Consider the following 25,192-nt stretch of genomic DNA (forward strand, 5'->3'; position numbering starts at 1 on the left):
ATGTAAGTCATTTCCTTTCTTTGATTTCAGGGAGTTGATATTACACAGCATCTGAACTTTGTGGGGACAATTTTCCATAGTGCATCTGTCATTAAAAAAGGCTTTTGGGTTTCCTTCCTAACAGCAGTGCATAAATTTAAACCAAGCAATGTTAAAGGATAAGAAGTTTTTCAGCATCTAGATTATTATAAGACTACTGTAGAAATAAATTTTAACAACCAAGCCCTACTAAAAGCCACCTCCAGATGGTACCCAGACAAGCATATCATTCATACAAATGATCATTGGTCAGTTGCTCTGTAGCTGCAACTTCAGAAAGCATATGTACTGAAACCATACTAATATTATTTTAATCATCTAGAATACATATGCAACTAAAACTGTTACATACTCATCATTGTGCTGCTGTTAACAAACAAAATGTCATGTGATTATGCAACACAATATTGGTGAAGGCGATCTCCCACTCACTGTCTTGACAGGGTCACAGTGAGAAAAAGTGTTGGCAAAGCCGCTCTCCCACTGTCTTGACAGGGTCACAGTGAGGATGAATGCTGGCAAAGCCACGCTGGTTGGTGGGTAACCGAAACCATGAGACCCTTTTTTATGTAATTGAGACTTTGCATTTTCATGCTTATGTTTCTCACAGGAGGCATGAGTATGTTAAATGCCAAACAAATTAAATTTCAGATGGCTAGAACAGAACAGGTAGTTCATGCCTTGGAGGCTGTAATGCCATCCCTCAGCATATCAAGGACAAAGTGAAAGGCTATTCTATCTTAGTACATTGTGGACAAACCTAATAATGGACAACAATCATCCACTGAAAAACAAACTCTTTGAGAACTAGTGCACTTTGAATAAAAAACAAACTCTGAGAAGTAGTGTACCTTGACTGAGAAACAAACTCTTTGAGAACCAATGTACCTTGACTGAGAAACAAAAGAAACTCTTTGAGAAAGCAGCTCAACCAGTTTTATGAGAATAAATTTAGGAAATAATTAAAATAGCTTTATAAGACACAGTTTTAGAATAATGTTAGAAATATTATTTTATTTAGATTCTTAAGTTTAGAAATTCTTAAGTCTTTAGTTGTATAGGTTTCTGATATGCTTTAAGGATGATTCATAAACTTTAGGATATTTTAAATATAAGATTTAAAGGGACTTTTTTAGATGGGAATTTTAGATTAAAAATAAAGTAGTACTTTAGGTTAATGATTAGTTAGGAGACTTAGAGTCTGGTTACGTAGTTTGGCATTAGTTAATAAGAAAATAACATCTTGGGAAAAATAGTAAATCTTGGGAAAATCTGAAGGATGTAAATTGGTGACATGTTTTATTGATGATTCTGTACTTTTGATGATTGTATGGCTGGGGGTCATATCCTGGAAGAATGTAGATCAGTGTGCTCTCAATCATGGTTAAGGAAATGTCATGTCTTGGCAAAGTTTTAAATTATATAATCAATGACGTATTGTGAATCTATAATGATGTGAAAAATTGTAATAAAAAGGGGACCCAGAGAAAGCAGATTTAGCTCTCTCTCTGAAGATTGCTCAAACGGAACGACTCCTGTCTCATCATTTCGCCGATGCCACTCCTCCTTCAGGACTCCCTGGACCCCACCGGGGCTGGCCCCCGGCACAATATTATATCTGATATTTTTTTTTCATTCACTAGAAATAGATCCTTCAGTCTATGACTTAAGGATTGTGTTGTATGCTCTTTCAAAGCAATTATCTGCATCTTAGTCACCTTGGATGAATTTTAAAAAAGAAAAAAAAAAGTACCTCATCCTTGGGAGTAACTAGAGTTACAGGAATGCACCATTAGGTGAGTTTGTATACTCAACTTTAAGAATGTTACAAAATAGCCATGTACACAGTCATGCACTTCAATACCAGTGATACAGGTTTCTGATGCTTGAGGATCAAAAGTTTTAGATTAGCCTTGACAACTAAAAAAAAAACCCTGTCATAAAACAAAGAAGAAAAAGATCTTGGAATATAACTCAGTTATAGAGGAGTTATGAGTTCAATTCTTCATATTGCTAACTTAGAAACAAAAATATGATTAAAATTAATACTACTAATATTTTATTATATAGACTTCTCTCTAGCTGTAAAAATTTTGCACAGGCATTAAAACCAGTGTTCTAACAGAAAGCAGAGAAAGCACAGAAATTTTACAGGATGAATTATATTTTCAAATTAAATCAAGTTTTGAACTGTAACAAATTGTATAGATAAAATGAGAATCAACAGACTCCTGATTAAAACAATATTTCCTCATTATGTGTCAAAACAAATCCAATGTTTAAATATTAGGAAATAAGACACCATTTAAGTTGGGGTGATTTTAACAGCTCTCTTTCTGTTTGACATCCCAATTCTGCCTTTGTACGAACTGAAAATAACCGGTATGGTGATGTGTTTCTGTAATTTCAATGACTCAGGAGATTTACGCAGGGATATTTCACATTCAAGGACAGCTTCAGCAACTGAGTAAATACTAAAGCAAACAAACAAACAAAACCACGACTGTGTTGGGCAAGGTGCACACAACCATAATCCCAGAAGGATGGGAAAATGAGGCAAGAAGATGGTAAATTCAAAGTCACCCTCAGCCAAAGTGAGACCCTAGACAACTCAGTGAGACTCTGTCTCTAAGTATAATACAAAATAGGGCTGGGGATGTGGCCCAGGGTTAAATGCTCCTGGCTTCAATCCCTGGTACAAAAAATAAAATAAAATAAAATGGGGCTGGAGGTATGACGTTGTGCTTAAATGCCCCTGGGTAAGATCTCTGGTACAAAAGAAACAAAAATACACTATCTAACATCCAAGAGAATATGAAAATATTGATAACTCATGTAATCTAGAGGAGGTGAGTTTTGGCTTTGAGATAAAGTTACTTAGTAAAGTTACTTAGCAAATATTCTTGTGAGACTTAAAAAATATTCTTTCACACTGAACACCTATGTGAACCTCATCTATTATAAAAGGTACAATAATCATAAATGCCAACATGTTCAGCTTCATTTATATACAGAAAGTAGTTGATATGTTTTTACTCCTACTCTAGAAAAATGTAGAATGTGTTTCCAAAACGTTGCATATGGTCTCTTATTATTTTTTATGAATTATGTAATGCTGTTTGTTATGAAAGAGTATTAGTCTGGTATCTGGTCAAGAAACATTTGAATGTTTTCGTTTTTGCTTTCAGAACACTGTTACCTCCATGAGAACAAGCCCACAATACTTTTAAAATCATGAGTTATTTTGGGAAAAAACATCAGGGTGTTTTATTGGCAGCCAGATTATACTCTAAAGTTCAGTGTATTTACCAACCATCAGCTAACCATATGCAGCAAAGATTCCAGGTGAACTGAGCCTAAATTTACGAGCATCCCAAATATGAGCTAATAAGTTTTAGAATGAGTTAATTAGTGACAGATAATTAGTTAATTTATTCACTATAGGTTGGATGCTAGGTTTCAATCACATGATATGCAGAGGTTGTATGAAAAACAGCAGTCATCTTATAGACAGTGATTTATTTTTTCCTCATTAACATTTTGTTGACTCTCTTAATAAACTCTATTGAACTATAGAAAAATATTTATAGACATATATACCTTTAATTGTGAAAATATTATCCCACTACCTTATAAATTTGGTATGAATATTAGCACAATTATAAAAGCCAAATATCTCAATCCTGCCTCTAGGGTCAAGGTAAAATTGCAAATAAGTTTCCCTTTAATGTATTTATATTGTAGGGTCTGGGCTTCTGAAAAATCTGAAGACCTGGCACCATCCACCTCCTGTGATATCAATTCTTTATGTTTACTATGTGGGATCTGAAATGGGAATGAATCTGTTCTTAGAATCTAGTGAGAAATAATGCCCACATTTGTAAAGTGCTGGGTTGTAGCTGCCAGCTGTCTCAATGTGCACTATCTCTCCTGTTCTTTGGCCCTATTGAGAATATGTCCAGGAAATGTATTCCATCACCTAGGACATAAAAATGAGTGGTTCAGGCCTTTCATCTTGCTGATGTCAATGAATCCATAGCTCTCAATGTGAAATTTGGATAGAGTAAACTGAGATATGCCTGAGACTTCAGGTAAATAGTGAATATTAAGATAGTTTTCCAAAAGTGCATGTATGTATTAATAAATTTGATAATATATTGAATATAGAGTTTTTAGTTACAATTTGTTTAAGCTCTTATTTTCTCCTCCTCCTCCTCCTCCTCCTCTTCCTCCTCCTCCTCCTCCTCCTCTTCCTCCTCCTTCTTTTTCATTTAAGGACAGGATCTTACTGAGTTTCTTAGTGCCTTACTTTTTGCTGAAGGTAACATTGAACTCACAGTTCTCCCGCAACCACCTCCTGAGCCACTTGGATTACAGGTTTATGTCACTGTGCCTAACTTTTGTTTTTCATTTTTAATTTGAATAGAAAAAACTTTAAAATTCTACTTGTGAGTCTCTTTTTAGTGGTGAGAGATATGGGGACATTGATGCCTAAGGAAATTGCTAATGAGTTGAAACCTCAAGCTGTTTTTCATAAGATCAGTGAACATAAAAGTTAAATAAAAATGTAAACTAACTGTGATATCATTTCCATCAATAAAAATATATACATATTTATTCACACATTGCTTTAACCTTATATACAGTGATAAGTGTTAATGCACTTCTGGGTTAGGTCCTACTATTGGAAGGAAATTCTCCCTCAAAGTAAATCAACCCAAGGAATTTAATGCAATTCACAGCCACTCAAAATAATAATAATAATAAGAAGGGTAGGGAGATTCTAGAATTGTGATGCACACCTGTAATATAAGTTACTTGAAAAAGCATCACAGAAAAAATTTATACTCTCTCTCTCTCTCTCTCTCTCTCTCTCTCTCTTTCTCTCTTTCTCTCTATGTGTGTATATATATATATATATATATATATATATATATATATTACAAGAAGTGAGGGTACACAAGTCTAATACACAGTCCTTTTTTTCTTAAAATTTATTTGTTGCTGTAAATGGATATAATAGTTTGTTTCTTTGTTGTTGTTGTTTTTTTAATGTGATGCTGAGTGCTCAACCCAGTACCTCACACATACTAGAAAAGCACTCTACCAGAATATTCTGACCTCTTTTTTCTTTGATTTTGAGGGCCTGCTATCCTCTCATGTTTTTAATTGCTGGACTCAGCAGTTTTAGATGTGCTTCTTTTCACATTTTGACACCATTGTCAGCAGATCCAAGATCTTAAATTAGATAGTCCTTAATACAAGTTTCTCATTTTTAATTCTTAGTTAAAGATTAGTTTCCAAGCATAGGTAGATGCAAACTATTATTGAATTAAATAGTTTTTATTTGAGTTTCTTTATAAAAGTCTTTTTTTTTTTCTTTTCTTAGGTCACTATGTTCTCAGGTTAGAGTATTAACAGGAGATGCTTTCAGTTCATGGGAAATATAATTTTTTTTAAATAACAAAAAAGAATTTGTTGAATGAATACTAATGATTTTAATGGAGGAAAAAATGATTTGTTGAGACACATAAGGAAAATTGACAATATTAAAATCATGTTTAGGATAGAATAGAAAGAAATCATAATTAATAAAAGAATAAGTGCAAATCATCCAGAAAGATTTTTAAAAATTTGAAAATGCCTTTCCCCGATAAGCCTGCACAACCATCATTGGATGATGATAACAGCATAAAATATTTTAGGTTCTAAGGTGGAGACTAAAGAAAAAGAAAAATGTTGATGGCTTCAGAAGTTCTTTTTCTCCTTATGAGTTTTTTTTTTTTAATTTTTATTACTTTTAATTTGTTGGAGAGATACTGAAAAACTTCCATAGCCCAGGGAGAATTGCCCCACCTCTCCACCTCCTATGCCCTCCACCCATATTTCTTTTTTTTTTTTTTTTCTCAGTCCACCTTTGCTCCCTCCTCCGCCCTGTCCTTTCCCCAGTGACAGGACTTGGCAGAGGTCACTGTTGGGGAGGAGGAGGGAGGGACAGCCTTGCTCCGGAGCCCCCCTCCTCTGCTCCAGAGCTGGTGCGGTCCATCTCTGTCAGCAAATGCTGAGACGAGGAGGAGGAAGGGGAGGGTGGAGCAGGAAGAGGAGGAAGAGGAGGAGGGGAGGAGGAAGGGAAGAAGGAAGAGGAGTGGAGGAGGACGGGGAGGAGTGGAGCAGGAGGAGTTGCTGACAGGAGGAGTTATAACATGGGAACTTGGTGGAGGCAGCCTCAGCTACAGCTTTGGCAGCGAAGGTCAGCGCCCTGGGCAGCCAGCACCTGAGGGACCTATGCCAGGAACCAGTCACCGTGCCTTCCCCAGGGGCTGCGTGGGCCGGTGGGAGGTAGGCGGGGGCTCTGGGTCCCCACCCCGGGCTGTGAGTGCCCACACGGAGCCCTGAGGAGCCGAGCGCCCCCAAGAGGGCTGTTTCTGGGTGCGGGCACCGCTGCCCGGGTGTGTGGAAAAGGGGAGTTGCATCCTGGAGGCGCCATGGAGCTGGGGAGTTGAGGTTTGGGGTGGGGAGGGCGGGAAGCGGCGGGGGAGAAGCGGAGTTCCTGGAGAGAAAGGAGGCGCTCTAGCGCCTCGGGAGACAAGTCGCGGAGCGCGAGGCGGGAGGGGGGGGGGGTTGCAGCCCCCGGTGCAGGCCAGAGCTGAGCGCTGAGGAGGGGGCGCAGGCGTGGCCCCCACTGGAGAAGCGAGTGCCTGCCGCCCAGACTGGTGCGGTGTTGGAGACAGCCAGCTCTGGACACCAGCCCTCCAGAGGGCAGCGAGGGGAGGCAGGACTTGGGAAGTCCTGGGGGTCCTGGGGGGTGTGTGAAGGTGAAGCTGAGTGTCAGAGGCAACCACCAGCTGAGCCTCTAGGAGGAGAAGGAGGAGGAGGGGAGACCCGCCCCGCAGGCGGCCCCGCTTGTGAGGGCCAGGGGCGGGGACAAGGGGCACTGCAGGACTCCGGCTGGCAGGGTGGCGGAGGAGGCTCCCGCAGAGCAGGCCAGTCCGTGGATGGGAGCCTGGCCGGCAGCGGTAGGGGCGGGAGCCTGGGGAGGGGAGCCCGCCAGAGCCAGGAGCGGGGGATGGGGGCGGGGCCTCAGAGGCGCCAAGCTCGCTGGCTGGTGACTTAACTTTCTGGGAGGACGTGTGCCAGAGGTGCGCTGGGGCAGGAGTCCACCCATATTTCAGCTCAAAATTGTATTCATGTAGTTCTTGATGTCTAAAAACTTTTGCTTTATGAAAAGAAGCAACTACTCTCAACTTTCGTGTTATTCATTGTAATTAAATTATTCCTTTGAACATGGAATAAAAAAAGAAATTATTAAATTTATTTGAAGACAACTGAATAACATTTGGTTTTGCAGTCCGCCTATTTTAATATGACTTGCAAAATTGAAAACTGCAGAGGAATTCTAAGTCAATAGAAAAATCTCTAAAATTTTTTAACGACATTCATCTCAAAATGTGGTTTTAAAATTAGGCACTTCACCATCTGACACAGGAAGAGAAAGATAAGAAACCAAATAAAATACTAGCGAAGTCTGACAGAAACTCTCTTTCCAAAATTAGACTTATTAATCTTCACATGAGAGACTTCATTTTCTACAGAGGGCTTATTTTTTAATATTCAAGAACCCCTCTCATCCCCGCTAAACTTAGAAAATTACACTGGTTTCTTGGGGCTTTGGCCCAAGTTTCTTCCTTATGAACCACTGACATTTCTGCAAACCTCCTCTAAATATTGTGAGAGATAGAAGGGGCTTTTTATTTGGAAAAGTAGTTGTGATTTAGTATTATCAGTGAAATCCCTTTTGTCTTAACTGGATCTGTAGTTCTTTGTATGTATTTTTAATATGATTTTTTAAAAGTGGTTTATAAACTTGTGTACATTTTCTAAGTGATATCACCCTTCTTTCTCAGTTATTTTTGCATGGATCAGGAATCAATAAGTCCTTACTGTTCTTGTTTTATCTTCTTGACAAAATACAGACACCCTTATAGGAAATGTTTCTCTTGAAACTGAAATAGCGATCAATTCATCACTTCTTCATGTGTTCCAAATGGTAACAAGACATCTGTATTGGTAGCAAATCATAATTGATTATATAAGTTTAATTTAGAGTAACATGTTTACATAAACTTTTTGAGAATAGCCAAGCTTTCTGTGTTTATTAATTTCTCCTACAATAACAATAAGGATGGTGATTTTTGCATAGGAAGAAAAACTCTGATATTCAATCAATCTTTTGGCTGATAACATACAACTGAATTTTTAACATGTTGTAATTTCCTCACAGGATAACAAAGAAGAAATAAATTTACAAGCAGCACTTTATTGAAGGTAATAGCTTTTCTACAAGGGGCGAAACATTTCATTTTGTTCTTATTTTCTTAAAACTGCATAGACTAATTCTGAGAAAGTATTTAAGCACTTTCTTTATTTATGTACATTTTTGGATGTTGATGGGTCTTTATTTTGTTTATTTTGTTTATATGCAGTGCTTAGATGAATCCCTGTGCCTCAAACATGCTAAGCAAGTGTTCTACCATTGAGTCATAATCCCAGCTCCAGGCACAAACACAGGTCTTTCAGCCTTTTCTTGATGTAGAATTTCTCACCCATGCCTCTGCTGTCTTGATCTAAGTATCCATACATTTACTTCACACTGATACAGTGATTTGATGCACATACACAATACCATTTACTGCAACAAAACAGCATGGTTTATAACTTAAATCCATTTTAAGCATTCAAGCTAATTAGAGTCATAAAGCTATAAGAATAGGGCCTTTTAATGCACTGGTATATTAACCTATATAAGATGGGTAGGCTTTTTATACAAAAAATCCTGAAGTAATCCTGAAGAATATTTGGATTGAAACAGGTGAAAAATAATGGTTGAGGCCCACTGCTCTTTTGTGTTTCACTAATATTAATGCAGAGACCATTAGGAGCAGCACACTAGCTGAGCTGAATAAAGATGGCATTTTCAAAGAAAATCAGAATTTATATAATACAGGACCTATTAGATCACATCAGGTTGACTCCTTTGGAAAGCAAATGTGTAAGCGATGCAGCTCATAAGACATGACATGGATTATCCACATTCCACATGGCTTGTGAGGCCTCTGTTTGGCGGCAGAAGACCCTCAACACTAGCTCCCACAAAAGAGATTCCTGCAGTCCAATATTGGGATTAGAAAATTGTAGTAAACTATGGTGAAAACAATTTCGAAGACAGATGCCTTCTGTTTGTTTCCAGAAAAAAGACAGTAAGGAAAATATGAGTGAAAAAGTTCTTTTCCATGAACTTCTATTTGTTTTGCTTTGTGAGAATACCCTATAGAAGAAAATAGAATTCTGACTTTGAGGGGAAATCTGGACCTCCAATGATTGTCATAGAAGAATAGGAAATGTTGACATCAAGGGTATGCTATCAAATACTTACCATAGGACTGCCTACTTCTTTGAGAGAAGGCTGTGTGGTAAATAGAAAATGCTGGTAAAATCTTTTCTTTTGGTTTCATGAAGCCTAGAGTTTTATTTGATGTTTGAGATCCATTGTGCTTTGAAATATAATCTTCTTAGCATCCCTGCTATAGGTTTATATGAAAGGTGATTTAGCGTACTGTGGTGGGCTAATATCCATTGCTTCTTTTTATGGGAAACATTTTCTACTAAAAAAAATAAATAAAAATGACCAATACACTTTAATCAGGAATTTTATTCATCATTGAGTGGAGGCTTTCTTAAAATGCTTTTATTCAAACACATCTTTTTTTTTTTTAGAGAGAGAGAGAGTTTTTAATATTTTTGTTTTTAGTTTTTGGCAGACACAACAATTTAAAGAATGATTTTAACTATCAGATTATAAATGCTTTTTTAAAAATCTGATATAAAGGTATAAAAACTCTACATGGTTTCTCTTGAACATTGTGGATGTTGAAGGTGTTGAATATTTTCTTATATATTTATCATCAGAAATACTATTATTTCTAATAATAAAATGTTTCTAAAATGAAAATATTAAATGGAGAAGCCAATAAAGTAATAGCCTTGCCTCATAATGTATTAGGTGTAAGACTTTGTGAATATTATAGTATTTTTTAGGTGTAAAACCTTAGCTAGATTTCATTTGAATCTTAGCTTTTCTCACTTAGTAACTTTATAAGCTATGATATATCACTTAACTCTGGGAATCTCAGTTTGATTATCTGTCAATCATTAATAATTGCTCTCAATTTTTCTGGAAAATTTGAACATGCCCAATATTGTTTTCTTTTTCTTTTTTTTAAATATTTATTTACTTATTTATTTTTTAAAGAGAGAGAGAATTTTATTTTTTTATTATTTATTTTTTGTTTTTAGTTTTTGGTGGACACAACATCTTTGTTTGTATGTGGTGCTGAGGATCGAACCCGGGCCGTACGCTCCCCAGGTGAGCACGCTACCACATGAGCCACATCCCCAACCCTGTTTTCTTTACTTATATGTTATAAAAGAATTTTTCAGAGTTCTCTAAAGTAAAGTAGCCCTGAAAAAAAGCAAGTGGCTCTATAAAATGTAGACATGTATTGGTCATCGACATGTAGAGATCAGAACTACATGAAGCTTCGTTTGTATACTCCATCAATTCAAGTTTTGTAAACAAGGGATAAGACAATGTTTTTATACCATGAAGAAGACCTCATAGCAGGACAGGTAGACACTACAGTCACTTATCTTAATGAAGTCACAATATCACATCCACTTATCACATCTACCACATTTTCAAAAAGACATCTCATTACATCAAAACTGGTATATGAGGGCTGGGGATGTGGCTCAGGCATTAGCACGCTTGCCTGGCATGCGTGCGGCCTGGGTTCGATCCTCAGCACTACATACAAACAAAGATGTTGTGCACGCCGAAAACTAAAAAATAAATATTAAAAAATTCTCTCTCACTCCTTCTCTCTCTCTCACACACTCTCTCTTTAAAAAAAAAAAAAAAAACTGGTATATGAGATGTAACCTCACTAAAAGTCTCACCAAGCACAAAAAAAAATTTGAACACCATACATGGGAGGGAGGAAGCCAGGACCAGATCAAACAGAAACTGCTTGCATTAAGACCTGTAACCACCTTGGTGATGTAGCTGAACCCGAAGAAAAATCAAAGCATGAGTATTGGGGTTTAGAGATAAGTGTGCAAAAGGCTTAATTGTTCTAAGGCAAGGAAGCAATGTAAACCATAATTGTAACTATGCAGTTATAAATCACAATTTTAAACAAAAGGACAGAAAAACGGGCAGAAGTACCGAATTAAAGAACAGGATAGAGTTTTTAACTCATAATAGAAGACTTGACAATCCTTACCAAAGGGGTGAAGATGTCCAGAAATTTTCCTTTATGAAGATAATTTGTGGAAGGAGTGAGTTTTTCATTTCTGAAGAAAGTTTTGGCAGAAAGTATAGAATAAGAGAAGGAATAGCAAAAGCACAAAAGTCACAGAAGGAATCAAGAGTCTAGTAAGATGTTCAGTTATAGGGTTGGGGATATAACTCAGTTGGTAGAGTGCTGGCCTCACATGCACAAGGCCATGGGTTTAATCCCCAGTACCACCAAAAATTCAGTTACATATTTTATTGTGTTTATCATGATGTCATTTAGAATTAGTATTATTATTTAAATCAGGAATTGAACCCACAGGTGCTTAGCTACTGAGCCAAACCCCAGGTCTTTCTTTTCTTTTCTTTTTTCTTTTCTTTCTTTCTTTTTTTTTTTTTTGAGACTGAATCTTCCAGAATTTTTGAGACTGGCTTTGAGCTTGCAATTCTCATGCCTTAGTCTCTAGAGCCAACCAAGATTACAGGCATTCGCCACCATGCCCAGCTTGGAAGTTTTTAAAAGTTATTTTATTTTTATATATCAGGACTTCATCTGACAATGATTGTATTTTCTTTTGCTAATTTTTTGAATAGAATCTGTACATTATACCACAAATAACCTAAAAACTCACTCTTTATGTAAATATGATATCATCTTGGCATGAGTGGAATGACTCTACAGTTCTTGAAGTGACTCCCTAAGTCTGGTCAAGCATAATGTCAAATCTTTGATATTGTTCCATAAGAAATTTGGAAAAGAATGTGGCACATTAAATGTATATTCTAATATAATTTAAAAGCCTTGAGAAATATGTCCCAGATACTTGTGCTTTAATCCATTCGGAGTAATGATTTAGACTGTATAGTTGAGAAAATAAATGTTGTTTAGAACCCCACATCTCAGTGATTTATTTAATCAATGTTTATTTCCCACTCTAAAAGGTCTAAAGTAAACAAAATCTAATGGTCAGGTAGATTTACTGGGTGGCTTACATCTGAGATAGTTCTCAGAACTCTGGGGTTTCTGCATTTCATGGGTTTTATGAATCATTTTTTCTCTACAATTTGTTAGTATCACAAGAGAACTTGTTTCCATCAAAAATATCCACCTTAGTCTCCAAGACTTTAGAAATCTTCACTTTGTGATGGTGTGCTATGGGAGAGGCATTAGCTTTCAGAATCAGTTTCAGCCTTCAGCACACTTGTTTGTGCTACTTGCCATCTTGAAGGATTTTTCCAGCATAAAGTATGCTTAGACAGTTATTTTGTGTATGGATAAAAACTTGAATTTTTATTTAACTTGCCTCTTGGCTGACTCATGTCCCTTAAACAGTGATGAATTTCTTTTAATAATTTTACATGAATAATAAGTGAAAAGGCATATTTAATAGGATAAAATTATAAGTAAAAATAGAATGAGCCATATGCCTTCATTAAGATTGCCAAATGAGAAAGAAAATTAATGTATTTTAAATATTTGTAATTTAAAATTATTGTACTTAAAATATAATAGCAAATATGGTAACTTTAAACCTGTTTCTTTGTCTTAATATATATGATTGAAACTTTATAACTTAAAGATTATTTTTTCAAACATGAACTCAATGAATCACACCTCACCAGGTACAAAACTCAAAAATGAAGGCATAGAATTTGTATATTAAGAACAAGATTAAAATTAAAAAAATAGATGGCTATTATAAAACCTGGAAGATAATGTTGAAAAGATTCTTCACAATGAAAACAGAAGATTGGACAAGGAGAATAAATTTTCTTAATATGATTCTAAAATGAGAGAAATGAGATATGGAAAAGGGGAGATAGAACATGAAAAAATAAAGTTCCCTACTGCTGAGTGGGAATGTGAATCTTTAAGAGTTTAAAGTCTTTCCACAAAGTAAAAAGTGATTATGAATAAAGGTGCCAAACCCACAGTTGTCCCTGAGTTACCACCAGTCTCCCTGTCTAAAGACACAGAAGAAGTTCTTTCAAGTTTTTTGAGATTACGTTTAAAACTGAACATTCAAGCCAGTCAACCTTTCTTTAAACTAGGAGCTAAACATAAAGACCATGGTGTCTACACAGACTTTATATCCTGTGATATTACGGTGTCTGTGTTTTAAACAATTTCATCTGTTGCTTTATTAATTTTTAAAAATAACTGTATTCTGTAATGGAGTCCTTTGTAAATTACCTGATAAATGTTGAATGAGAAAAAATTATCTACCATAGCTAGAATAACAATTAGGAAATGGTGAAAGGCATTAAAATTAATTAATCTAGAGAACTAGAAGTAAAAGTGTCCCAGAAATGAATGTAAATTTGCTAGTTTACATTTAACTTCTGGATTCTTACCATGTATCTATTAAAATATAAGATTTGAAGAAAAATATTTTTTAAGACAGTATGTACTAGTCCTTTGTCTTGGCTAAAGGAAGTCAGACCTCTTAAGACCAACTCCATTCCTCTTTGATATAGCCCTAAATGCTCTGTGGTCCTGCACTGGCTTTGACCTTGTTTTTCATTTCCTACTGTTCTGTAACACTTTTTGTTCTGACATTATTTAAATAGTGCTCTCATTCTGGGTGGTTCTACACATTCTGTATTATGAGCAACAAACACAGGGTAATCATTAATTATTGAAGAAATACTAAGGCAAATTACTTCTAAAATAGATAAAGAGAGCTAATTATTTTCTTTAACTGTTTTAATACCTAAGTATAATTACTCAAAAACTTGTTCTTCATTTTTTTTTTTTTTATGTCACAGTGGAAAGACGTGAGAGAGACACATGGACAGACACAGAGGATGTATGAAATTTTCTGAGCTTAAACCTTGTTGTGCACACCCATTACTCAAGTCTTTGCTTGGAATTCTGATTTTTTTCTCTAATATATTAAATCATTAAGATTTGGTAAATTAGAATGCATATTAGTTTGACTTTACATCAAAATTTATTGTGATATTTTCTTGCCAGGAATTTATTTATTTCATGATCCTCAGATTTTTGAGGCTTACTTAATATTCTTATCATCTTTCTCTTATGCTTGCATTACTCAGAGACAGAATTGCTGTACTCTTTCATATGTATTTCTTAAGAGTAAAAACTTCAGAGTATTTGTTTGGGTATCAAAAGTATTTTAAATTAATCTCATGGTAAAACAACTCTAAATACTCTTTTCTATGTTTTTACATTTTCAAATTGAAGTTTCCTTCAGAGCATATTTTACTGAGTATTTGTGTTTCACAATAACAGACTCAGAAACTTCAGTCACTAAAAACCATTTATTTACTGATATATGTACAATTTGGATTTTTAATTTTGTGCAGCTACAATAATGTTTGATAATAATATTTATGATGCTTTCATGAACAAAAGTATATTACAAAAATAGTTGTATTTCCCTATACCTTAATAAAAATGGACATGTACAGGTATCATTATTTAAATGTTTATTTTCACCTCTGGGTATATTTTACCAATATTATTATAAAATAAATCATATAACATTTATTACTTTATGTTTATTTGTTTGTACCATATTTATTTATTATGTTATTATATACATATTGCTGGTTAATACATTCTTTTTTTTTAAAGAGAGAGAGAGAGAGAGAGAGAGAGAGAATTTTAATATTTATTTTTTAGTTTTCGGTGGACACAACATCTTTGTTTGTATGTGGTGCTGAGGATCGAACCCCGGGCCGCACACCTGCCAGGCAAGTGCACTACTGCTTGAGCCACATCCCCAGCCCCAGGTTAATACATTCTTAAAAAGAAAATGCTATTTAATAACCATAGCAATGGTATATTAAAGAGCTTTTTAAACTACTCTTTTAATACATATTTTCTTTTATATTTCTAAAAACTTCTAGAATGTGTAAATTTATAAATATACACATTGAGAAATAAGATATTCTATGGCAATAAGTAGTATATCAAAGTGTCAAAACTTGATAAATTCAGTGCTAGAACTAACAGTTTTCCTGAATTGCATGTCAATGTTGTCTCTAATGCAGATAGTAAGCAAAACATTAAAATAATTAAATAACTGTAATTGAAATGATTCAACAAATTATTTGGCATGACCATATATGTCCTCAATTTTAATCAAATATATATTAGATTTACTTATAATATATAGGTTAATTTATTCCTTTATGATCATTATCTCTTCTTTGAGAAATGACCTCTAGTAAACAGCCTCATTTGGCCTCAGGATGTGTGTACAGTAAGAAAAATATTCTCAAGAGTTCTCTCTATTATATTCATAGTATATTCACATATCCCCAAGGCCTTTCACATACTGGTCAGTTACACACAGCAAGCAATTTGAAAGTTCATGAAGTTTTGCAATATAACATTGTTATCCTTCCAAGCTATTTCTAAGAATTCTGTGTGCTTTACTGAAAACATCAAGGAAAATGAATGTCTTTTTAAACCCAGAACTTGAAATGACACTAGACTCAAGAGATCAAGTTTATGAAGACAAGAGTTATGTGTTATGGCTTCTGTTTATCTGCAGAAGAGCTGTCAAGGTAAAAGGGGTTGTGTAAGAATGGCCTTAGGCCTGAGCCTAAGCAACTCCTGTAATGCCAGATTCATTACAATAGACCTCCAGAAGCTGAATCTGATGCAATCACACAAGAATGTTTATTGTAAGCTCACGCCTGGACTCAACCATTTCAGATACAGTGGTCCCAAAGAGTCTTGATCCTTAATTCAGTGAGGATTAATAGATTTTGGGGGATACTGTATGCATCACATCACACAGCCAATCATTTCACATCACAGAAAAGTCAAACAACAACTATTAACATTGATTAGCACATTCATTGGCAGGAACAAGTTGTGTAAGGTTGATTGGTTAGTTCAAGTTGTGGATACATTTGAACTGATTGGTTTAGGCCATGAGAGGTTGCAAGAGTGTATATGATAAACTTGCCTAATTATGTTACCAATCAACAAAACTACTGGATAGGTCACCTGGTGTTTCAGGTATTTTCTGTGTCTCATGCTTTTTGTGGTAGCTAGGGGGTTGCTATGGGTCCTAAACTAGTGTAACTGAGTCAGGATCACTTGGCATGGAAGATCTCTCCAGTTATTTACAGACAAACAACTCAGCAGGGTGGGTATATGCCTAGGAGCACTCTGAGTTTTTCGATGGACAAGGGTAGCTCCCCCATTTGGACAGGCTTTGCTCTGAGGTAGGCAGGTTTCTCAAAAATGGAGTCACATCAGTTTCTCACTCCATTTTGAAACCTGAGGTCATTATTAGAGGTCATTTATCACCAGGCACACCCACAGAGCCCTCTAATATGGCCTCAGACAAATTACTTCCCCTCACCCTAATAAACTGAATAAAGCCTCTGGCAGGCTTTCCTCTCTTGATAAGAGTGAAAGGTGAGAATATCAGGATGGAGACCACCAGACCAGATATTTCTGACCTCAGGGTAAATGAGCAATCTGGTGGCACCTGATAATTACAAGGTGTGGTAAAAAAAATAGTATAAAAAAATAGAGTGAATAAACAGGGATTCAGCCAGCCTAAACAAGTATGTACTCCAGCTGGAGACCTGATGAGGACCTACACTGACATCCCATCACTTGCCATCATTTTCCTATTCTCTGTGTGATCCTCACTGTTCTCAAACTCTACCACCTTGTCTGGACCTTTGTAAGAGCTGCAACTTCTCCCTGTGACCCTCTCCTCAATTGGTTGTTTACTCCCCACCAGAAAAAAGCCTGTTTTGGTTTGGGACCTGATCACTGCTGTCTGAGTGAATGTGCATCTGCAGGACATAAAGCCTAAGGCTTGAGAGTTTTGAACTTAGCATTCAGAGGAAATGTCTGTCACTAGCCTGTCATGATTAAATCTGTTCTGCAATGTTCAGAATTAATCTAAAAATGTTTTCTGGGAATTAATTAATCTAGAATTGCTTGGTGTTATTTGATTATCTCCACTGCAGTGCCTATCATTAAGGATTGTTGTTTTCTTCATTAGGAACCTGTAGAGTAAAGTTGTATTAAGAATTTGAGTGAATAAAGAATTGAAAGGGGCAGAAATGCATGGACATTCTTTATTTCTCCCCTTGACTTCATATGTCACAAATTTGCTCTCTGGCAACATGTTGTTATTATTTTTAAAGTATTAAATTAAGAATTCTTATCAATAAAGATTATTATTATCTTCAATTCTAAGTGTTGACTTTACTTTTGGTATTATCTCTGTCCTTTGACTGTTATTGTTACTGCTGTTTACTGGTAATGAGGCCTTGCTTTCCCAATGCTGAAGTATAACACCAGAGAAGCACGTCAAGGCAAGTTTAGTGTGGAAAGTTTAAGTTTTATTAAAGGACAGCAGAAAAGACTTCTCCCTGGAGGAAGAGGGGGACCCAATGAAGTGGTACCCCCTTTTTCCACTGAAAAGTCCACTTCACCATGGCTGATTTGGAAACTGTCAGCCAAAGAGTCTCTGCAAAAGAGTTCAATGTAGATAAACTTTCTATTTTTGTGTTGCCCTGTTTACTTGGCCACTGGCCAGGAAGATACAAGTACTCCAGGTGCTGGATACCCCCTTACTATTTTCACAAATATATCCAGTATAGTACTTTGAAGAAATGTGCAAACAAGGCCTCTGGCCTTGAGCTGGGCTTCACAGAAATTTGTACATTTTTAAGATAAATTACAAATGGGCTCTATGGTAATAGCTGGCAGAGGGAGGAAGAAAGGGAAGAAGAAGTTCTCCTCTTCTGAAGTGTTGTCCTTGAAGGCTTAACTTGCCCAGAACAGTGAAAGAAAAAGCTGCTTTTATGTGAACTTCTGCAGACTGTGAACATCTGAGCCCCTCTACTTACATGCTGGGTATAAAACACTGAAACTCCCTGAACTTGGAGGGATTGATTGATAACAGCAAAAGCTGTGCTCTCTGAACCTGGCTGCAGCCAAATAAAACTGTTTCCTGCTATCTTCAGTGCCTTGCTTCATTTTTCCCTACAACAAAATGGGACATAGCAATGGAGGGAGTTCTGTCACATGTGGTGAGTCAGGTTTTGCAAGAGAAAACACCAACTGGGCTGCTATCCCATACATCTTTCCCTTAGAGTAGCAATCTGATTCTGATTATCACCCCAAAACCTCTCCCCACAATAAGAGGCCTTTACATATAAGGGTCTGCTGACTGCCCCATATCAGTCACATGTCATTTGGAAGCCAATGACAGATGCACATGGCTCCACCATAGATGTTTTATCATACACCTGTACTCCACTGCTCTAGGCCCAGTTCCCAGCAGGCTCCAACTCAATGGCATCTCTGTTCTACACCACTTTCATGAATTCCAGTAAAAAACAGCACTATCTGGTTCAGTCATGATGAGCAACAGGAGATCCAATGTATCTCCAGTGCTTCCTCATCATGAGAATTTAAAATATTTCACTGTATTGGTCTAGACATCATTCAAGGATGAAGTAGGTGGCACTGTGGGTCTTTATACTTTCAGTAACCATTAAGGGATGAGAAAACTCATTTCAATGAATAATATATATGATAGAGAGAGAGAGAAAGATATATATATATATATATATATATATATATATATATATATATATTAAATAATGTAAAAGTAGCAATAGATATGCAAATCCAAATTTTTAATGGAACATATATCATTCAAAGATCACAAAAATATTCATTTGACTCTACATGGGGTTATGCATAAACTTTTTCAACTATGGAGCTCACCATTGGTTGAACTTTGAGTTCCCCTGGGGTTTGGGGGGAGTGATCTGTTCATGGAATTTGTATTTGCCAAAGTGAGAGTACTCACATGAATGTACCTGTGATAGCAGGAAGGGCAATATATATGTATATAACAATACATGTTCTGACCCAGCCTACAGAGAAAGGGAATCAATAAGTTATATATTTGTTAAATATGACGATCCATGGAGAAGTATTAGAATGAAAATGTGACTAGTGTTATAACACATACCCTTGATAAAGCAAAAGGAAAAATCAAAGTATACACAATTACTCCTATGAACTGCCTGCATTTCTTTTTTTTTTTTTTAAAGAGAGAGTGATAGAGGAGAGAGAGAGAGAAAGAGAATTTTTAATATTTATTTTTAATTCTCGGCGGACACAACATCTTTGTTGGTATGTGGTGGTGAGGATCGAACCCGGGCCGCACGCATGCCAGGCGAGCGCGCTACCGCTTGAGCCACATCCCCAGCCCCTGCATTTCTTTATTTTAGGTTTGCTTTTATGCATATGTTAGGATTAGTACTCAGAGTCAAGTAGCGTATGGGTTAGGGTCAGAGATTTAATACTTCAAAGGGAAAATATTAAAATCAATCCAATGTGTATATGTACATGTGCTACACAAGATCACTTCCCACTGTCATCCAGAACAATGCCTTGACATTACCATCACCCCAAGTTATACACAATTAGAGGGAGAAGAAGAAGAATATCTGTGAATACATACTGGAATGGAAAATGCTCAGCAGTTCACAACCTTGTAGGTGGCAGAGGAGATTACATTGACTGAGCCTTTAATCTCTCCTACTCTTGGCTGTGCCCTTTCAAAACCTGATCTCAGGTAGTTTTTACTGAGTCTCTGGAAACAAAGAATTGATGAGCAGAATGCATCAGTGGAAAGCTTTCCAGCACTCATCCTGGTGAATGTATGAATAGACATGCTTGCTTTGCAGATGGGCAACACCTACAATGTTCCTAAGTTCCTGTATTTTTCATGAATTTTGGCCACTCTCCAGAAGGGGCTCATGGTTTTGTGTCCAAGATATGTACCAGCTCCAAGCTCTGTGAAATGGACATGTCCTGGATTGTTGAAAGAAATGCCAAGCATCTCAGAAAACTCAGAAATCAGTGTGACCGGTAAGGGTCTCAGTGGAGAAACCCTGCTTGGCTAGATAGCAACCTAAGTAGCATGATCAGGAGCTGTCAATGCCCTAGTGTTTATCTTGTAGAAAAGTCTGTCCCTGGGCTGTTTTCTTACCTTTTGTTCAATTCCCCTGCATGACAGGAAGGTCTTCGCCTCAGACCACCCCTTTGTGAAGCTTCAAAAAAACAGTTTCAAAATGGAAATGAAGGGGCCTCACCTGTGGCTCTTTGGTAAAGTGCTTTGTGAAGGGATGTGTCTGAATCAACCTCTTGGCATTGTGTGAGGCTGTGGATTAGATTCTCAGCACCTCATGAAACTAAATAAAGATCCCATATGTCCATCCAAAACTAAAATTACAGAAAAGAACAGTAATTTTGGATTAAGTCTCTCACCTTTTTCTGGTAAGGCTTTATAACATTTTTAAACAACATGTTGTAAACAAATTTACAACATTCTCTGTTGATAGAAATTTTTATTTGCCAAAGTCAGTTGTAGTCATATCCTATGGAGTGATAGTCATATCCTGTCACTAACTTTAGCATCCCAGATCTGGTCTCTTTATTTGTCAAAGCCAGCTTCCCAGTTCCTTCTCTGCCTCAAGGCCTCCCATTCCCATGGGTGAGCCCACTGCCCCTTGTCTAAGGCAGTTACTCTCACTTCAGTAACTCTTCATGCTCTGTCTAGTGAGTGTCTCCTTAAATTATCTGTTCACAAAAGAACCTTGAACTATAAACCTTGTCATTGCATCCATCTTGCAAGAAAACCTTTCATGATTAGAAGTTGAAAACAACTAGAAATAGAAGAAAGAAAAACAGCTGGATGAAATGGTATATACCTGTAATCCCAGCTATTCAAAGTCCAAGGCAGAAAACACATAAGTTCTAAACCACTCTGAATCCCTTGACCAGATTCTGTCTTAACATTTTTCAAAAGGGTCAGGACTTAGTTCTGTGGTTGGGAGAATGCATGCCTAGCATATGTGAGACCATGAATGCAATTCTTGATACTGAAAAAAAAAGAAAAATGCAAACAACAACAAAATAAAGATTACACATAAGAAATTACCTTCTAATACATTAAATAATAAAAAAAAAACATATTTTCTTCCCAAAATTGAAAGAAGACAAATTTACATGCTTTCACGTGTTCTTTTTAACATATTGGAAATCCTTGCCAGATCAATCTGCAAGAAGTATGGGCAGAGGGTATGCCAAATGGAAAGGTAGAAGTATAATAACCTCTGTTTATAAGCGAGATAAAGTTATATCTGGAGAATCTCAAGATTCCAAGGAAATGATCACCACAATGAATAAATTCAGCAAAGGTGTCAATACCAAACCCCACACACATAAACTGTTTCTATACACTAATATATATATAAAGAAAATCAAGAAAACAATTTCATCTGACAAGTAAAATAAAATGTAATACTAGACCCAATATAATATTACCCAATCAAGTAGATCAAATGTGAAGACTTTATTTTTATTTATTTTTTTTTTAAAGAGAGAGTGAGAGAGGGGGACAGAGAGAGAGAGAGAATTTTAACATTTATTTATTTTTTGTTAGTTCTCGGCGGACACAACATCTTTGTTGGTATGTGGTGCTGCTGAGGATCGAACCCAGGCCGCACGCATGCTAGGCGAGCGTGCTACCGCTTGAGCCACATCCCAGGCCCAAATGTGAAGACTTTAAAACAAGCAATGAAACTTAGAATAACACCAAAAAGTGAAAGATATCAAATGATCGTGGATAGAAACACTTAAACTTGTTAACATATCAACACTATCCAAAGAAATCTACAGTTTCTGTTCCATCCCTAAAAAAATTCATAACTTCATTTTTTCATGAATACCATTTTTTATTTCATATTTTTATTTATTCATATTCGTTTTACATGAAAGTAGAGAATATTTTGATTTATTAATAAAAACATGGGATACATCTTATTCTAATTAAGATCTCAATCTTGTTGTACATGATGCAAAGATTATTCATTGCAAAAATTTAAAATTCCATCCTAAAATGATAGGGAATGTGAAAACAACCAACTTCAGAAACATTTTGAACAAGAACAAAATTGGTGGTCTAACCTGTCATAATTTCAAAACTCCATGCTATAAAGTTACCAGTCATACAAACACAAAAGATATAAATGTTGATTAATAAAACAGGGTAAGAAATTCAGAAATGAAAAAAAAAATAAGTTCTCAAGTGATTTCTGACAACAGCATTCCATGGAATTGGACAGTATTTTCCACAAATACTGTTGAGAAAACTGAATAGATAGCAACACATCAAACAAGGAAGTTGGGCCCTTATCTAACACCATGGACTAAAATTAACTCAACATAAATAGACAACCTAAGTGTAAGATGTGAAATATAAAACTCATAAAACACAAGAGAAAAAGCCCATGACAAGGGATTTTGACAGGGACATTTTGAATAGCACATCAAAAGCACAGGCACCAAAAGGAAAAAACAAACTGAACTACATCAACCCCAAAACTTTGATTTATCAATGGACACAGTCATTAGTGAAAAGATGACTCACTAAATGCAAGAAAGCATTTGAAGGGGCTGGGGATGTGGCTCAAGGGGTAGCACGCTCACCTGGCATGCGTGCGGCCCAGGTTCAATCCTCAGCACCACATATAAACAAAGATGTTGTGTCCGCCGAAAACTAAAAATAAATAAATAAATAAATATTAAAATTCTTTTTCTCTCCTCTCTCTTTTTTTTTAAAAAAGAAAGCATTTGAAAATTATATTTCTGATTAGAATTTAAGATCTATGATATAAAGAGCCCTTATACCTCAATAAGAATAAAACAACAAACCAATATTAAAATGGGCAAAGGATGTTTCTCCAAAGAAAATATGCAAATGGCTGAGAAGCACATGGAAAGATGTTCAATATCAATAATAAGTGGAGAAATCAAAATCAAAATTAAAATCACAATGAGATTCAGCTTCAAACATATGATGAAATAGAAAACAGAAAAATCCCTGATCGGCTTCCATTCTCCAGTCCAGGAACAAAGAGGCACATCTACCCACCACCTCAACTAAAACAGAAAACACCAGTGCTGCTGAGAATGTGATGAAACCTGAACCCTAGTGGGTTAGAATGCAAAGTAGTGCAGGCTCTATGGGAAACTGATTGGTGGTTTCTCAAATTATCAAAAGGATCATTCAAATGACCCTTCAATTCTACTTCTTTTGAAGAGATATTTATATGCTTATAATTACTACAGGATTATTTATTATACTCAAGGGTACATTGAAGAAGAATATTTTTATTTTTAGTGTGCATTATAGTTATACATAAGCATGGAATATAGTTTGTTCCAAGTCAGTCTCGAGAACTTGCCCTTTCCCTCGCTTCCTCCCTGACCCAGATTCATTTCTTCTTCTATACTGGTCTTCCATCCATGTATTTATAATTTTCTTAACTCATGCTTTACAGATATACATAAAGATAAAACTCACTGTGGTCTCTTTATATATGTATATAGGATAGTATGGTCAATTTCATTCTACAGTTTCGCCCTTTTCCTATCCCAAGGGAGAATTTTTTTATGTGTTGCACCTGATGAAGTATTATTTGGTCTAAAAAACAAAGAAAATCCAGGCTGATAGTAGAGTAGGGATGGACCTTGAGAATATAGACTATACGATCCTACTTATATGAAGTACAGTACACAGAGTAACTAAAATAATACAGAAAGGAGAATGGTGACTTCTTAGAGCATGAGGGAAATTGATGATTACTGTCTAACAAATGAGCTTCGATTTTGAAAGATGAGAAAAGTTCTGTGGCTGCATGCTGGTTTCAAAAGAATGGAAAAATAAGTGTAATGAATACCACTGATGTGTCTTCCCAAATAGCTGACATGGCAAAACTTTGCTGTGAGTATTTGAAAATGTATATAAAATTAAACTCATTCTGCTTATTTCCACACAAATAAAAACCAAGTAAATTCTCCACTAGTAGACAATTATCAGAAGAAAATTATCTATGAGTAGAAATGTGAAAGGATCATTCAGGTTGAAAGGATGGATCACTCACTTGGTCATGCTAAGAAATAAAGTATACAATGAGGGTAGCTCCTCAGGAAAATTTAAAATAAGTATCATTGTACAATCAGTTCTTAACTCCTCTCCTCATCTGACTGAGGTGCAGTGGTGTAATAATTATAGAGCTTGTGATGTTGCCAGAGCATGCACACCATGAGACCAGTCATGTGCACATATGGGCCAAGGAAACCACCAAGCTGGGAGGGCCCTGTGGAGACTTGTGCTTAGGGTCTCCTTCTTTGTCTTGGCAGAGGAAAAAATGCAAGTGAGGATGCAACAGTTGGACAAACAAACATCTCTCTCAACAATTGTCCTTGGATCTGTGAAACTCCTGGCAGTTTCCTTCCAGAGTCAGTCCCTTTGAATCACAATGGCCACACCTCACATCTTGGAGCAAAAGCTCCCCCCACCATTCCTGAGGGACTATCCTTGATCAGCTCCCATCCACCAGCCCAGGATCCAAGAGGCACATCCACCCACCACCACAACTAATGTAGACAGATGTCAGATAAGAATGAGAAAGCAGAAATCATTGTTGGAGCTCCAGATCAACAGGAACAAGCGTCAGTGCACTTGGGAAAGGCTTGCCATCACCAATGTGTTCCTGTCATCCCTTACAGCCACAGATGCACACATGCCACCCAGCCACAGAGACCTGTGAACACCTCTTGCTGAGGCACGTACATGTAAAGATGCACACTCATTATAACCCCTTCCACCACAGATATCATTAAAACACCTCACATTTAGAAACAGGTGCATGACCCACAACTCACTGCCATCCCACCAAAAACACAGATGCATAAATCACCTT

General features: G+C 36.4%; 1 long non-coding RNA gene across 2 annotated transcripts; it reads left to right on the plus strand.

The window, feature by feature from the left end:
• The first annotated feature begins 6,066 nt into the window (after positions 1-6,066).
• Positions 6,067-17,588, plus strand: LOC144376225 (uncharacterized). Of its 2 annotated transcripts, XR_013436465.1 has the most exons (4): positions 6,067-6,378; positions 8,321-8,364; positions 10,393-10,462; positions 14,162-17,588. It is a non-coding gene; the product is annotated as an uncharacterized LOC144376225 (long non-coding RNA). The 2 variants fall into 2 exon arrangements; XR_013436464.1 differs by lacking the exon at positions 10,393-10,462 and having other exon boundaries at positions 6,082-6,378.
• Positions 17,589-25,192: the final 7,604 nt, after the last annotated feature.

This window comes from Ictidomys tridecemlineatus, chromosome 3 (assembly GCF_052094955.1).
Source record: "Ictidomys tridecemlineatus isolate mIctTri1 chromosome 3, mIctTri1.hap1, whole genome shotgun sequence".
Taxonomy (NCBI): domain Eukaryota; kingdom Metazoa; phylum Chordata; class Mammalia; order Rodentia; family Sciuridae; genus Ictidomys; species Ictidomys tridecemlineatus.